This window comes from Carassius carassius, chromosome 45, assembly GCF_963082965.1.
Source record: "Carassius carassius chromosome 45, fCarCar2.1, whole genome shotgun sequence".
NCBI classification, from domain to species: Eukaryota; Metazoa; Chordata; class Actinopteri; order Cypriniformes; family Cyprinidae; genus Carassius; species Carassius carassius.
Window position 1 is genome coordinate 26,928,394 of NC_081799.1, and position 5,000 is coordinate 26,933,393.

Sequence of the window (5,000 nt, forward strand, 5' to 3'; positions counted from 1 at the left end):
AATCATTGACACTCTTCACAAGGAGGGGAAGCCACAAACATTCATTGCCAAAGAAGCTGGCTGTTCACAGAGTGCTGTATCCAAGCATGTTAACAGAAAGTTGAGTGGAAGGAAAAAGTGTGGAAGAAAAAGATGCACAACCAACCGAGAGAACTGCAGCCTTATGAGGATTTGATTATTGTCCTTTTTTCAGATGAGAGCAAGTTTTGTATTTCATTTGTAAACCAAGGTCCTAGAGTCTGGAGGAAGGGTGGAGAAGCTCATAGCTCAAGCTGCTTGAAGTCCAGTGTTCAGTTTACACAGTCTGTGATGATTTGGGTTTCAGTGTCATCTGCTGGTGTTGGTCCACTGTGTTTTTTGAAAACCAAAGTCACTGCACCTGTTTACCAAGAACTCTTGGAGCACTTCATGCTTCCTTCTGCTGACCAGCTTTTTGAAGATGCTGATTTCATTTTCCAGCAGGATTGGGCACCTGCCCACACTGCCAAAAGCACCAAAAGTTGGTTAAATGACCAGAGAGAATCTATGGGCTATTGTCAAGAGGAAGATGAGAAACAAGAGACCAAACAATGCAGATGAGCTGAAGGCCACTGTCAAAGAAACCTGGGCTTCAGACCACCTCAGCAGTGCCACAAACTGATCACCTCCACGCCATGCTGAACTGTACAGGCAGTAATTAAAATACAAGGAGCCCCTACCAAATATTGAGTACATGTACAGTGTTATTGGTCTTATGAAGTATTCTAATTTGTTGAGAGTGAATTGGTGGGTTTTTGTTAAATGTGAGTTTCACAAGTTTCACAATTTGAGTTTAATTACTGAAATAAATGAACTTTTCCTCAACATTCTAAGTTATTGAGATCCACCTGTAGATGAACCAGAAAAAAAATATATAAATAAAATAAAACACTCAATATTTAGTGGACAGGAGAACAACTACTTAATTCATACATCTCAGTGACCCAGAAATAATGATATATGAGAGAGAGAGAGAGAAAGGGAGGGTGAGACAGAGAGAGAGAGAGAGAGAGAGAGAGAGACAGAGAGAGAGAGAGGGGGGGGAGGGAGAGAGAGAAAGAGAGAGAGGGAGGGAGAGACAGAGAGAGAGGGGGGGGGGAGGGAGAGAGAGAGGGGGGGGAGGGAGAGAGAGAAAGAGAGAGAGGGAGGGAGAGACAGAGAAAATTGTTGTGCAGTTTTTTGTTGTTGTTTTTTAAACAATGTCTTTAATTTTTTTCCTTGTTTGTGAAAAAAAGAAAGTATACATAAACTTATTTTACAGATGTTTTATGTATTATATAATTGTTTATTCCTTAGAGAGAGAGAGAGAGAGAGAGAGAGAGAGAGAGAACAGGTGTAAAGTATTTAAACAAAAGAGGAAACATATAATAGCAAAACAAATAAGGATTTCATTAAAACAGATTCAGCCAATGAAGAGACAGATGGACAAAAATGAGAAAGAAAAGGGGTACACTGAGATATATGGACTAATATTTACATTGCGGGTTCGAGTCACCCATGGGTCCAGACCTTAGAACAACAGAGTGGTTTATTTCATCAAGCACGGTGAGTAATGGCTTCTCCCGTCATTGTTACTTGCACCTCTTGCCACATGTACAGTTTATCTATCTCTGTCGCTGATGAGGGATTCACATGTGATAAATGCAGGGAAATAGTTAGGCTGACAGAGAAGATTTCAGAATTAGAGACACGCATCCAAACTTTAATTGAGGACAGTAAGAATGTTAGGGCTCTAGATACGGCTTTGGATGCGTCTAGCTCAGGGATTCCTGTACATTGTTCGGTTCCGGAAACAGAGCCCCAGCAGCAGGGCAACTGGGTGACGGTGAGGCAGCGTAGTCGTGGGTCAAAACACCGCTCTTCTGTTCCCATCAAAACATTAAACAGGTTCTCCCCACTCAGTGATGCACCCACTGAGAGACCTGATGAAAGTGCTCTAGTTATTGGTGATTCTATTGTACGGAACGTGAATATAGAGACACCAGCCACCATAGTCAAATGTTTACCGGGAGCCAGAGCGCCTGACATCTTGGCAAATTTAAAAGTGCTGGCTAATGCTAAACGTAAATACAGTAAGATTGTTATTCATGCCGGCGCTAATGATGTTCGACTTCGCCAGTCGGAGATCACTAAAAATAACATTAAAGAGGTGTGTGAACTTGCAAGCACGATGTCAGACACTGTAATATGCTCTGGTCCCCTCCCTGCTTACCGTGGTGATGAGATGCATAGCAGATTGTCATCACTCAATGGCTGGATGTCTAAGTGGTGCCCACAGAATAACATAGGTTTCATAGACAATTGGACGAGCTTTTGGGGCAGACCTGACCTGTTTAAAAGAGATGGTCTTCATCCCTCCTGGTGAACTCTTCTCTCTAGAAATATGGCAAATAGTCTTAGTGTTTATACTTGACTAACTGGGGCCCAGGTCAGGAAGCAGACAGACTGGCTAAACCGACCGTCTGCTAGCTGCCTCCCGTCACAGAGGTCAGCTAATTCTCAGCACATAGAGACTTTTTCACCTAGATATCACACTATAGAGACTGTGTCTGTTCCCCGAACTAGAAAATACAAAAAACGTCCAAACCAAGTTAAGATTAACAATTTAATTGAGGTTCAACAAATAAAAAACAGAAGCAATATGGATAAACAAATGATAAAGCTTGGCTTATTGAATATCAGATCCCTTTCTACAAAAACACTTTTTGTAAATAATATGATCACTGATCATAATATAGATGTACTCTGTTTGACAAAAACCTGGCTAAAACCTGATGATTACATTATTTTAAATGAGTCCACCCCCCAAGATTACTGTTATAAACATGAGCCACGTCTAAAAGGCAAAGGTGGAGGTGTTGCTTCAATTTATAACAACGTTTTCTGGATTTCTCAGAGGGCAGGCTACAAGTATAACTCGTTTGAAGTAATGGTGCTTCATATAACATTATCCAGAGAAACAAATGTTAATGATAAATCCTCTGTTATGTTTGTACTGGCTACTGTATACAGGCCACCAGGGCACCATACAGACTTTATTAAAGAGTTTGGTGATTTTACATCTGAGTTAGTTCTGGCTGCAGATAAAGTTTTAATAGTTGGTGATTTTAATATCCATGTTGATAATGAAAAAGATGCATTGGGATCAGCATTTATAGACATTCTGAACTCTATTGGTGTTAGACAACACGTTTCAGGACCTACTCATTGTCGAAATCATACTCTAGATTTAATACTGTCACATGGAATTGATGTTGATGGTGTTGAAATTATTCAGCCAAGTGATGATATCTCAGATCATTATTTAGTTTTAGCCAAAATTGTAAATTTTACTTCTTGTTACAAGTATGGAAGAACCATCACTTCTAACACAAAAGACTGCTTTTTAAGTTATCTTCCTGATGCATCCAAATTCCTTAGCATATCCAAAACCTCAGAACAACTTGATGATGTAACAGAAACTATGGACTCTCTCTTTTCTAGCACTTTAAATAAAGTTGCTCCTTTACGCTTAAGGAAGGTTAAGGAAAACAGTTTGACACCATGGTATAATGAGCATACTCGCACCCTAAAGAGAGCATCCCGAAAAATGGAGCGCAGCTGAAGGAAAACAAAACTAGAGGTATTTCGTATTGCTTGGCGGGAAAGTAACATATCCTACAAAAAAGCATTAAAACTGCTAGATCCGATTACTTTTCTTCTCTTTTAGAAGAAAACAAACATAACGCCAGGTATTTATTCAATACAGTGGCTAAATTAACGAAAAATGAAGCCTCAACAAGTGTTGACATTTCCCAACACCACAGCAGTAATGACTTTATGAACTACTTTACTTCTAAAATCAATACTATTAGAGATAAAATTGCAACCATTCAGCCGTCAGCTACAGTATCACATCAGACAGTGCACTATAGACCCCCTGAGGAACAGTTCCACTTTCTCTACTATAGGAGAGGAAGAATTGTATAAACTTGTTAAATCATCTAAACCAACAACATGTATGTTAGACCCTATACCATCTAAGCTCCTGAAAGAGGTGCTTCCAGAAGTCATAGATCCTCTTCTGACTATTATTAATTCCTCATTGTCATTAGGACATGTCCCCAAAACCTTCAAACTGGCTGTTATTAAGCCTCTCATCAAAAAACCACAACTTGACCCCAAAGAACTAGTTAATTATAGACCAATCTCGAATCTCCCTTTTCTGTCCAAGATACTAGAAAAGGTGGTATCCTCACAATTATATTCCTTCTTAGAGAAAAATGGTATATGTGAGGATTTCCAGTCAGGATTTAGACCGTATCATAGTACTGAGACTGCTCTCCTTAGAGTTACAAATGATCTGCTCTTATCATCTGATCGTGGGTGTATCCCTCTATTAGTTTTATTGGATCTTAGTGCTGCGTTTGACACAATTGACCACAACATTCTTTTGCATAGACTTGAACACTTTGTTGTCATCATTGGAAATGCATTAGCATGGTTTAAATCGTACTTATATGACCGCCATCAGTTCGTAGCAGTGAATGAAGATGTATCCTATCGATCACAAGTGCAGTATGGAGTACCTCAAGGCTCAGTACTAGGGCCGCTACTCTTCACGCTTTATATGTTACCCTTGGGAGATATTATCAGGAAACATGGTGTTAGCTTTCACTGTTATGCTAATTATACTCAGCTCTACATTTTTTCGCGGCCCGGTGAAACACACCAATTTGAAGAACTAATGGATTGCATAGTCGATATAAAAAACTGGATGACAAGTAATTTCTTACTGCTAAATTCTGAAAAAACAGAGGTGTTAATTATAGGACCTAAAAACTCTGCTTGTAATAACCTAGAACACTGTCTAAGACTTGATGGTTGCTCTATCAATTCTTCATCATCAGTTAGGAACCTAGGTGTGCTATTTGATCGCAATCTTTCCTTAGAAAGCCACATTTCTAGCATTTGTAAAACTGCATTTTTCCATCTCAAAAATA

At 39.4% G+C, this 5,000-nt stretch overlaps 1 protein-coding gene across 1 annotated transcript in view; it reads right to left on the reverse strand.

The window, feature by feature from the left end:
* LOC132127493 (dnaJ homolog subfamily C member 13-like) overlaps nt 1–5,000 on the reverse strand; it is a 120,038-nt gene that overhangs the window by 52,445 nt on the left and 62,593 nt on the right. The gene's annotated exons all lie outside the window — the stretch shown is intronic.